Raw genomic sequence first — 12723 nt, 5'->3', positions numbered from 1 at the left:
CAGTGTGTATGTCACCTATATGCTATGTATAGTAAATTGTGGTTGGTTGTGATCTACACAGTAACATAGTTTGTAAGACAGGGATTACCGTGGATATCCCTAATTAATTACACCTACTTGATGTGAACATGTGTTAACTGCTTAGCATCCAATATCTATCATTAATACGAATACATAGCACAGAGATTATGAACAAGCTTTTTGCCCGCGTCTCGTTAAAACTATACTTAATAAATTAAATGCACCTAAATCTTCTTCAGGAATTATAAATCAGACTACCGCGTTGGTCGAGTGTGACTGGGATTTCTTTTCGGCCTTTCGAAAAATTCTCAGTAGTAGCACGGAGTCTGGAATAGTGCCCAGTATATGGCAATAAGCTCACCACCTATTACATGGGACTTATAACACAAATGGTAAAAAGTGAGTGTACATTGTACAGTGGCATTACGTGCCGTAATGTGCACCTCTGCCTACCTCTTCGGGGATAAAGACGATATCTACTTATCTACTGGACAAATTGTATTAAAAAGCCATTCAGTAACGTTTGCGTAATTATTTTTAGTTATAAATATGTATGAGCAATATCCGTAAACGAAAACCTATTTGCAACAGATGTGTGACCAGCATTTAGTTCCATATAATAAGCAGTAAGGGAGCTATCCCAAACACCCTATTTTGCACAATTCAATAACCAATAATTTTACTAGTCACCATTCCTATAATTAATTTTTCACCAATAACCACGTGACCATATAATTTGCCCTCAAAAATAAACCTATGATTCATCTAGTTTTATAATACCACAATAAGTATCGAAAATAAAAAAAAAGATTTTTTTTTCCCGAGTAACGAATAGTTTCTTGCTCGTTCGTCTCTATTCAAAGCTACACTTTGGAACGAGCACCGAGCTTCGCTGACAGACAGACTGACGTGACGACCACTCCAATTTAACGTTTCAAAAGTGCCTAATAAATGCTTTAACATAGACTTTGGCATCGTGCTTATCTTATTACTATTAAACACAAAAATCAAGTACCCAAAAATATTAGACTGACCCAAAAACCTAACTCGACACCCCTTACTCAGAAGTCTTGCTTACAATCACCTCACAGACCTCACAAATCACCAATCCCCTAATAATCAAGTTTTCATCAAAAACCACACGGGGTCCCGAATTAAACTTGAAACCATACATTTAGTTTATCATTAAAACTAATTACAATGCTACTATTTATCAAGTAGGACCCCAGGTGCAGGTATAATAAATTGTTTCGACCTCAGTCCCTAATCACGGGAGCATGAATAGGGCACACCCTACGTCGCGTGCGCAAATACTTAACATATGGGCCTAATGATATTTTTGTAATGATTTTTGTTATTTATAGTTTAAAAGACCAAGTGTTGAATAGTTGGTGTGTGAAGTCAAGCAGCGTTTGTCGAGTTTAAAAATGAGATGGGTGATCGATGAAGTTGTGTATTGTGTTTGATTGTGGTGTCATGAAGAATTACTACCATATTTTATAAATCAGTGTCATGTCAATATTTGTTTTACAGAACTACCTGTGATATTAGTATTTCAATTAGCTTATCTCGCATGGACAAAATGTGTTGCGTAATTTTTAGTTAATTTAATATATATCACAATAGTTATTATAAAAAATGTGTTGCCTGAAAAATTTTATTATTGAACTTATGTAACTTTTCAAAGTCGAAACTCTCAGTGCACAATAAACACGTTATCTGGAATAGGCTCCCACTTACTTTTTCAAAAATATTAAACGAATACATTAGTGTACACTATCTAGCTACTATTCTTCTCATACTTAACTCATAGGAATCGTGTTATATTCATGCTTATAGCAATAAACGTGGTACGAGCTTAACCCCTTTCATGCCACGACTCGCCTAATGAGACTGTGTATACCATACACTAATATCTCAAATTACCAGGTACGTACATACATACCAGAAGATATCCGCCAATTAATACCAACACATCCCTATCGGCAGCTGGCGGATATCTGATACCGCACAACCCTAGCCCACCCTCGTAAACAATCGAGCGGATATGCGCTTACGCACAGAAATAGAACGCAATTGCAACTCGTGCGCATCCATTGTCGTTTAAATTTAGAACTTCCATTAGTAAGACGTTTTTAAATTATTCCAAAAGACGTTAATATGCTTTTGTTTTTAGAACTATTTATCATTATGCGTTTTTGTTTGGTTTTAACTTGAAATAATTTTATCTTAAAAGGTTCGGGGGTGGATTTTAGTTTATTTTTAACGTTTTGTTAAGGAAATTGTATTGACAAGTGCTTCGCTAGTCGATTGGCCGTGAGGTTGACTGTCAGACAAGATAAGTTCTGTATAGAGTACGACATCTGCGTGAAGAATGTCCACCAATTAGACTGCATAGTTGGCGCGGATACTAGGCAACTGGCTGTCCTGCAACTTGTCACGGATTCGATTCCGGCACGGAACAACTCTATATGTGATCCACAGATTGTTGTTCCGGGTTTGGGTGTCATGTGTATGTGAACTTGTATGTTTCTAAATGCACCCACGACACAGGACAAATTTTAATGTTTGGTAACGTTTAAAAAAATATTCAGTACTAAAATCAGTCAAAATTTTTTTAAGAACTTATTTCGAACCTAGATACCCTAACACCCATTTTAATTCCATACAAAATGAATTTCGACCCCATTTGGTGATTTATTAATATTAGTTTCCCATGCAACTAGTGTTGCCTCCCCACCCCTGAACCCCCCTATACACAGGGGGTGAACAAATTATGAGGGCACGTGTCACCAATATCCGTTGTTTTTGTCCGTTTGTCTGTCAGTCAGTGTGACGGGCGCGTGGCGTATGAAGTACCATGAACTGTATTGTTATTAAATGTCCATTCTTAATGTATTGCCGTTATGTTTTTAGTTTTATTGGTTTGTTATTGGTGTAGGGTTAATTTAACAATCATGTACCTTAGTAAATTTGAGAAAAGTCTACATTTCTATTTTGAATTTTTAAGTAGTTAGTAACATTGAAATAACAATAAGGGTAATGTGTTGGTGGCCCGGAGGTTTAAAACGCCCGCTACTCATGCATGAGGGTTCAGATTCAAATCCTACCAACGACAAGTACCATTGTGACTTTTTGTAAGGAAACCTGGGTTTATAATTTCTAACTATAAGTTTGAAATCGTCAACCCGCATTGAGCAAGCGTGGTGATTAATGTTCAAACCCTCCCCGTGCGAGAAGAGAGGCCTTTGATCAGCAGTGGCTACTTATAGGCTGTTGATGATGATGATTGTCACAACTCAAAAATATGGCATTTATTTTACTGTCTATACAGCGTGTAATAAAATACCCATATACATCAAGAAGCACTGAAGAATATAGGTTGAATAGAATCTCTACACAAAGTTTCAGCTTAAAATACGTTTAAAAAAAAATTGGTACCAAATACTTGGTGTCGCATGGTTCTTGATTTTAAATCATACAAACGTGTCACAACACTACAGGGGTCATTCGCTAATATTACGAAACATTTCTTCTGTAAATCTGATCGCCTAGTACCTGTATCTAACAAATGTTCGGTTTCTGGAATTTTATGTATTGGAAAAATTCATAACTTCGTTCCATGAAAACATGAGTATAAAAAACCATTCCCGTATCGTTTATGATTATCGAGAAACCGTGCGTGCACTTGATATGTAAACCAGGGATGTTGCGAATATCTGCATCCGCATCCGCATATGCGGAACATCCGCATCGATTTTGGCATCCGCATCCACATCTGCATCCGCAAAATTGATGCGGAGCTGATGCGGATGCGAATGTGTTGCAGGTCAGGACAAGAAAGAAAGGGGCGGGTCCGGCGAGTGGCGCGTGTCGCGCGCTCGTGCTAATTGACCAATAAGAAATCAATTATTTTAATTTCGATGTCAGTTATTCGGTGAAGCGCCGCGCCTCGCTATTGTTTTTAGGGTTCCGTAGCCAAATGGCAAAAAACGGAACCCTTATAGATTCGTCATGTCTGTCTGTCTGTCCGTATGTCACAGCCATTTATTTCCGAAACTGTTGGGCCTACATAGTTGAAACTTTGTAGGTTGATGTATTCCGCTAACCGCTATTGGAATTTTGAAATAAATAATATAAATAAAAATAATAAATTTAAAAATTAAAGGGGGGCACTCCATACATAGAACTGATTTAAAAATTTTTTTTCAGCTAACATATCCGTGATGGGTGTCTATGGATAGGTCTTTAAAAAAGACGTTAAAGTGCCTAAAACCATTTTTCGTCAAAATCAATCGTTTGAAAGTTAGACCAAAGTAGACAAAATAAGAGAGTGAGAAAACTAAAAAAATATATGCTGTAGATTTCAATGGAAACTAACAACGAAAATTGGTTTAAATGAGATATCATTATTAGTTAAAAAAAAAAACATTTTCAAAAACCGCAAATAACTATAACTTTGTCGTTCATACAAACACACCAAGTTATTTTACAACTTTTATATTATGTCATCTATTTGCTGTTACGGAACCCTTCATGGGCGAGTCCGACTCGCACTTGGTCGGTTTTTGTGTTGTGTTGTGACAAGATTCGACGCGCACGTTTGCTAATCTTGTGAATATCAAGTTTATTGCTTGTCTTTTAAATTTTTCTCCCAAAACTTAAGATTTTTGTAAAGATCCGCATCCGCATCCGCATCCGCGGATGTTTGCCCCCTGGAATCCGCATCCGCATCCTCATCCGCGGATGTGAAAAAATCAGCATCCGCAACAACCCTGATGTAAACCCCCTTTTTGTTACACCGTGTATAATCTTAAAGAATGGATGGGGCCAGTACACTTCTTGCTTTTTATAGAAAGTGATTAGCATAATTAAGTTTATTCTAAGTAGGATGTCTAAAACAGTATCTGCTGGTGACTTATGTTACTCTGAGGTCCCCTTTGGGGGCGGGACTCTGAAACCATTAACTACTGAGTGAAATTGACGCAACAAGGACTCTTTAGCTAAAATATGTACCGATTTATTAATACAAATTAAATATGTAGACAATGCTTATCGCTTCATGGTAGATATCATGTTACATATTTATCCACTCGTACGAAGCGCTTCGCTTCAAGCTTCTTTGTGCGAACTGCCAGGGATTGGAACTCCTTGCCGGAGTCTGTGTTTCCTGATGGGTATAACCTGGGTGTCTTCAAAGCCCGAGTGAATAGGTTGCTTATGGGCAGACGTGCTCCATCGTAGGCCGGATCCTCACTTACCATCAGGTGAGATAGCGCCCAAACGGCTGCTTTAGGAGGCTGTGGCGAGCTTGTCCCACTTGTACCTAACTATTGACATTTCTAAATTGAAGATTCATTAATAAAATTCTTGAAGGACGAAACCCGAGACTTCTTCGTTACACTTCCAACCAACTCATTCAATGAACCTTAATAGCTTCCACATAAACAAACAAACAACCCATTAATAAAACAGATCGATACAAATTAATTTCAATTTAATAACAGGGAGTTATCCCTCTCGACCTCTGGGAATATATCGGTCCAACTAATTAATTCTTAGTTCCCCTCGCGAACAAACAAACAAATATCAATAAAACTTTCTTTGTAGTGTTCTTGTTGAGTGTTGCTTGTCTATTTTTGTGTAGTGGGTGATATAATGACCATATACAGGGTGACTTTGAATTCGACGTATTCCTCTCGGGAGGTGATAATACAACTAATTTCCTACAAAAATAGCCCTGAGGTCCTTGGGCGGAAAGTGGCTAGTTTCTGAGATATTCAACATTTTTGGTTTTGGTAAAAATATCCCGAATTGATTACAAAAACATCAATAAATAAAAAAATACTGGTTGGATTTTAGTTCTTTTACTTTTAATCAGTTGCCAATACATCAGTTATCATTTATAAATACTAATAATGGCAGAAAAATCATTCGTTTTAAAATAGCAAGTAATTTTCTATGAAATTTTGTTTTGTTTCACTAATTTGGTCAATAGATAACTGGATTTATTTCGAAAAAAATATATGACACTAAGCGTACAAACTATTAGAAAAACTTCCTTGGTTTATTAGCTACCCAGAAACGTAAAATTATTTACAATATTCCCAAAAACAAATGAATTAATTGATGATAAGTAGAGCGTAAAGAGAAAAGCGCAATTTCAAAAACATCTTAATTTGCAAAATTTTGTTCAAAATGATCTTCCCTACGACGAATACATGCCCGAACACACTTCCTTATCCCTATGACGTTCACTCTTGGGCTGAATATGCGTTTTATTTCGTAATTATCTTCAAATATGTTTCGGAGAAGAATTTCGATACACGACCAATTCCGTCTGTATAAACAAGGAACTTCATGTAAAAATTAACCGGCGTTAAGTTCTGGTCATTGTGCATGCCATGTAGTTGGACCGCCCTACTGATCCAATGCCTGAGAATCAATGTATCGAACCATTGCCGCACATTAGTTCGATAATGCACTTGACAATCGTCATGTGGAATAAATTCGTCAATCAAATTAATAAATTAATTCAATAAGTAGAATAAGTTCATTCATCTTGTTTCTAAATTCGAATTTAAAACAATGACCCTAGCACATCCCTTAAATTTTTTTCATAATTCTCACCATTTCAATTGTTGGATGAAAAGTAGGGTCCAATCAAATAATTATTTATGATACCCCTGCAAACATTTGAATTAAAACCGCGATGCGCTAACGATGGTTTACTTTTTTCGGATTTTGTTGACTTTTTGTGGCTAAAAATGGATATTGTGATAGTTTATCCAGCGCTCTATCGAACTACTGTGGAACAATGATTGGATATCTTGGTTCCCAGGCGTTATATTGGCATGGGAGTCCAACTACATGGTAAGCGCGGTGTCCAGAATCTAACGCTGGTTGATTTTTACATGAAGTCCCTTGTTTATACAGACGGAATTGGTCGTGTATCGAAATTCTTCTTCGAAACATATTTGAAGATAATTACGAAATAAAACGCATATTCAGCCCAAGAGTGAACGTCATAGGGATAAGGAAGTGTGTTCGGGCATGTATTCGTCGTAGAGAAGATCATTTTGAACAAAATTTTGCAAATTAAGATGTTTTTGAAATTGCGCTTTTCTCTTTACACTCTACTTATCATCAATTAATTCATTTGTTTTTGGGAATATTGTAAATAATTTTACGTTTCTGGGTAGCTAATAAACCAAGGAAGTTTTTCTAATAGTTTGTACGCTTAGTGTCATATATTTTTTTCGAAATAAATCCAGTTATCTATTGACCAAATTAGTGAAACAAAACAAAATTTCATAGAAAATTACTTGCTATTTTAAAACGAATGATTTTTCTGCCATTATTAGTATTTATAAATGATAACTGATGTATTGGCAACTGATTAAAACTAAAAGAACTAAAATCCAACCAGTATTTTTTTATTTATTGATGTTTTTGTAATCAATTCGGGATATTTTTACCAAAACCAAAAATGTTGAATATCTCAGAAACTAGCCACTTTCCGCCCAAGGACCTCAGGGCTATTTTTGTAGGAAATTAGTTGTATTATCACCTCCCGAGAGGAATACGTCGAATTCAAAGTCACCCTGTATAGTGTGTGGGCAGTTGGACAGTAAGGATAGTGTGATGACTTTTTTAAGGGGGCAAAATCGTCCAATGACTTCTCTTGCCTTGGGCGAGGAGAGAGAGTGTCAGACTCTTACTAACTAAAATCCCCCGATCCTACTCCTGCTTTTCGAGCTGGAGCCCCGGCCACCCGCTAGTGCGATGACTTCTGTGTAACATGTTGTAATATTATTTTTTGTGATATAAGTCGGTAAACGAGCAGACGGATTACCTGATGCTAAGCGATCGCCGTCGCTCATGGACACCCGGTACAGCAGAGGCGTTGCACAAGTGCGTTGCCGGCCTCTTGGGGATTAGGAATTTAAGGGTGGTTGGGAAATCGTCATCATCAATCATCATGAGGTGTTCTTCTTTCTCAATTAGTTTTGATTTGGACTACATAATGTATTACAATTCGACCCCTTTTAATCAAAATTTGAACCAAAATATGACTAATTGTTGAACACAGCACCTCTAATGACCGCTGGTTACAACCTCGTCCACATAAAATAAATACGTAACCTAAAATCCCTACCTAACCTAACACCTATAGATTTTTCTCGTAAATTTCACTTGTGTACCTAGCACCTCCCTTATACAGCCTACAATGAAAGTCCCGGCTAAAATCCTGGCTACAACAACAGACTAATGCATTTACCTTGTATCCCTTACTACCAACATAACGGCTCGCTTCCGTTTCCTGGTGTGTAGCTTATGCTAATGTTGGCAGTACCGAATTAGCTAGCTTAATTGCTATTAAATTTATTTCTGTACGTGATTATTTTTTCTAAAAGGGTTTCTAGGGCTTTGTTTATTACTTTTGGTTTTATTAGTATTTACCGTTTGTTTGTGTTTTTGGTTCAGTGGTTTGGTAGAGAGTATGCAACTTACTAATATTATAAATGCGCATATGTTTGTGGATAACGCCAGAGTCGCGGAAATTCTTGCTCGGATCGAGTTTCTTGCTCGTTCTTCTCCATTCGAAGCTTCACTGACGGACTGACTGACGGACAATTCAATTTGACGTTTCAAAAGTGCCTAATTTAGGATTAATTGAAATAAATGCTTTGACTTTGACTTTGAAAGCCAGTGGATGCAGGTGGCGGCTTGTCGTTCTACGTGGAGGACTGAGGAGGCCTTTGTTCAACAGTGGACGTCTCTCGGCAGATGATAATGATGAATGTTCGTGTGTTTGTTACTCAATCACGTCAAAATAGCTGAAGGGAACGGGAACGGAAATTTGAAATAGAGGTAGGTTATGGTTTGGAAATAGCACGTAGGATACTTTTTATCCCACGGGACTGCGAGCGAAGCCGCTGGCAGAAGCTAGGAATTAATAACGGTAACTTTAATGTATTCAATGTTAAAACTAAGAATTTCTAAATTGATAATTTTTACAAGATTAATTCGAACCCATTTCGAGCCTAGTATGCTTTATTCTATAATTTGTGCAACACACCTTGTATTGAACGACAGAACGATGACTAGTTTTTGCTCAAAACATGCAAATAGTATTAGGAAGATGGCTTCAAGAATCTCTTAGTCACATGGACAGGAATGTCCAAGACTTAATATTCTGATCGCCCCTGTAGTCGGTCGGCGTGAATGTGTTAGCATAATGTCGCTCGATTGTCACTGTGTAGTGATTGAAGAGAAGTTCAACTTTGATCCGTACTGTGTTTAACAATAAACATTGATGATAAAAACTTTATGAGTAGGACTCGTGCATGAAAAGTTTCGTAAGTACTTTGTGTAAAATATTCAGTTAAAGTTAACGTTTGTTATATCTGTCAGTATTTTTTTCACGCTCAAGCTTTCAGCTGTAACGGTTCATAAGATATAGCTTGACAGATGGACAGCCAGGTATTGGTATTATTGATCAAGCAAATTTCGTACCAAGAATTTGATCTTCAAACTTGAAAGACAGACATTGCATGATTTTAGTCTTCATTAAAGTCTATGTTCTGACTTATTATTAATTTTATTTTCAGCCATGATCTAGTCCCACTGCAAGGCAATGCCTCCCTGGAAGGAGGGTTCCTTCCACTTCCCTCTGTGCAGATTTTTCTGGGGCCAATCCTTACCATTATATTCTGACTTGATGCCAACAAAACTTAAATGAAACCTTCTGATTTCTACATCATGCTACTCCATGTAAATACTTCTTTAAATCGATTACGGATTCTGTAATAATACCGTGTTTAGCCACGTCCCTACTACGACATATCCATAGTGATGTGACGGCACTTTTGTTGTTTCTTTTTATTGAGAAATTTTATATTTTCGGTGTTTTTTCGCCTGTTTTTGATCACGTCATTAAATCCTGTGTTACATGTAAAGTAGTCAAGCTGTCAAGCGTGAGGTCTCGGCTTCGATTTGGGGCCACATAAAGCTGTCCGGTGTTTGGCAATTGGCTTTCCTCAGATGCAAATGAACCTGAATGAATTACTTGTGCAGAAACTGTGTCTTGTAATTTTGGTATGCATTTAAAATATTTGATACCAGGAACAATATTTGTGATAAGGATTTTCTTGCAATAATACATTTAGTTGAGTATTCATCGTGGAATAATACACGTCGCTACAGAGTCTACTGTGACTCGAAACTAGCTAGAGTTTTTTTCCATTAATTGTAAAAGTAAACTGTACAGTAGAACCGTGACTACTTTTTATAAAAAAAACTCTAGAAATGTTTGACTTTAATTACTACAGACACCGGAATCGTTTGTGGTTTTTTCACAATAGTTTTGCCTCATCTTACAATTATTACTAGTAAGTACTACCAACAAACTAACATCACTTAAAATAACCTCTACCTACCCCTTCTCATAACGTTACATTTACAAACAAGATATCGAACTAATAATCGTCCATTAAAAGTAATGAAGTCCACAGCAGCACAGCAGGGCATGTACTCTTTGAAAGAATTAATTAATGATAATGTCAACAGCCGTACGTAATCAATTGGAGATAGTTTCAACCATTACAGTAATTGAACAGATGCTGTGTTAATAGAGAGGCGGTTGTGGTAGGTCAGTTGTTGAAAGGGATAGTTCTGTTAAGTAAGGGACGATTACGACGTGTAAGACGTATTAAAAGAGATATAGTAGTTTAATTGTGGGAGAGCCATGCTTTGGCACGAATGGGCCGGCTCAACCGAAGTGATACCACGGCCTCACAGAAAACTTACGTGAAACAACGCTTGCGTTGTGTTTCGTTGTGTGAGTGAGGTTACCAAAGGCCCAGTTACCACCCCTTCCCAATCTTCCAAATCCTCCATCAAACCTTAAACTAACCCCCAAAAGGCCGGCAACGCACTTGTAACGCCTCTGGTGTTTCGGGTGTCCATAGACGGCGACGATTGCTTACCATCAGGTGATCCGTCTGCTCGTTTACTGGCACGACGAATAAATCAACGGATGACAACATAAATCCTACATCACACATATGAAGTTTACATGCGAATAAACATGGATAGTATAGAAAATCCCAACCAACAAACAGTTGGGCAAAAACTTTGTCAGCCACAATTACCTCGCCTGGTCGGAGATTCCTTCTTTTCTTCGAGAACTTTACTCTCTATTCCTTAAAATAGAATTCTTCAAACATTTTCCCTGCCCAGGAATCAAACATTAAATAAAACCTTTCACTTAACTACGCACTAAAACCAACATATAACAAAATACTATAAGTATTATTACCATTGAACATTACTCCACCATTTTATCTCAAAGCTTGTTACCATGAATAGCCATCAATTTCCCATAGGGGGCGCCACGGGTGAAACTAGTCTAGGCTATAAGTTAGACATGTCTGGACGGAAATGACTGCATTCCTAGACACACTGGCGATGGGTCTGCCTGTGAGAAAACGGCCCGTATGTTATACGTAAAGTTAAAGTGCTAAAGTGGTACTATTGTCTAGTTGTCTGCGCCAGAGACTTTCAAATTGTTTTAGAGGTGGCGTATTTTCTTTTGCATGACTTATTCATATAATATAAGTAAACTATTACAATTATCATTTCAGTTAAGTGTGGGAGAGCCATGCTTCGGCACGAATGGGCCGGCTCGACCGGAGTGATACCACAGCTTCACAGAAAAACGACGTGAAACAAAGCTTGTTTTGTGTTACGTAGTGTGAGTGAGGTTACCGGAGGCCTTCCCAATACCCCGATTCCCCACCAACCCTTAAATTCCTAACCCCCAAAAGGCCGGTAACTTGTAACGCCTCTGGTGTATCGGGTGTCCATGGGCGGTGGCGATTGCTTACCATCAGGTAATCCGTCGTATCGTTTACCGACTTATACCATAAAAAAAGTTTACTCCTTCAACGAACAACAGACGATTTCATACACCAACACACCTATCTCCAACACTTTGATACACCAACAATAGCAGCAATTTTCCCCAAATAAATAAAAACATGGCCGACTGAACACTACATACGGGATCTCTAATAACAATGTCAAATGTCGGTCTGTCACGACATTATTAACTACATAGGGGACGAATGACACTGTTTTTATTTATCTTCACGGTTCAATGTTCCAATTTGGGGTAAATAAAGATCGAAGTCACATCTGTTTTGTGATTGTGTGTCGTTTGAAATAAGGTTTTGGGTTTATTTTTGTATTTTTTGGGCGTGTTTTGAGTTTAGCTGGTATTTCAAGGGAGTTTGTTAATATGTAGATTTATGCTTGGTAATTTTGAATATTATTTGTTGTTTCAGAGTGAATACAGGTACACTTTTTGAACATGGTCGGAATTACGGATGCCAAAAACTTGCCATTAAATCTTTGCAAAGTTATTTCGACACCATTGGTACCTACTTGTAATGATAGAAAATATTGTGTGAGAAATTGGCTGTTAAATGGATTTGCTTATTAAAAAGAAATGCTTTTTGATAAAAACTAATCTCAGTCTAGGAACCAAATCTTGTATCATCTCTTCCGATCTCCTACCAATAAAACAGAGACTGAGGCAGTCTCAAAAACAAAATAAGAATAACACTTTACCCGACTAACCATTCAGTTATATTACATACATAAATCCCGAGCTGTCACTGAGTCTCAAATACCAAA

This window comes from Spodoptera frugiperda, chromosome 5, assembly GCF_023101765.2.
Source record: "Spodoptera frugiperda isolate SF20-4 chromosome 5, AGI-APGP_CSIRO_Sfru_2.0, whole genome shotgun sequence".
In the NCBI taxonomy this organism is placed as follows: Eukaryota; Metazoa; Arthropoda; class Insecta; order Lepidoptera; family Noctuidae; genus Spodoptera; species Spodoptera frugiperda.
The sequence above is the reverse complement of the archived record's forward strand: the minus strand, read 5'-3'. Positions refer to the sequence as shown.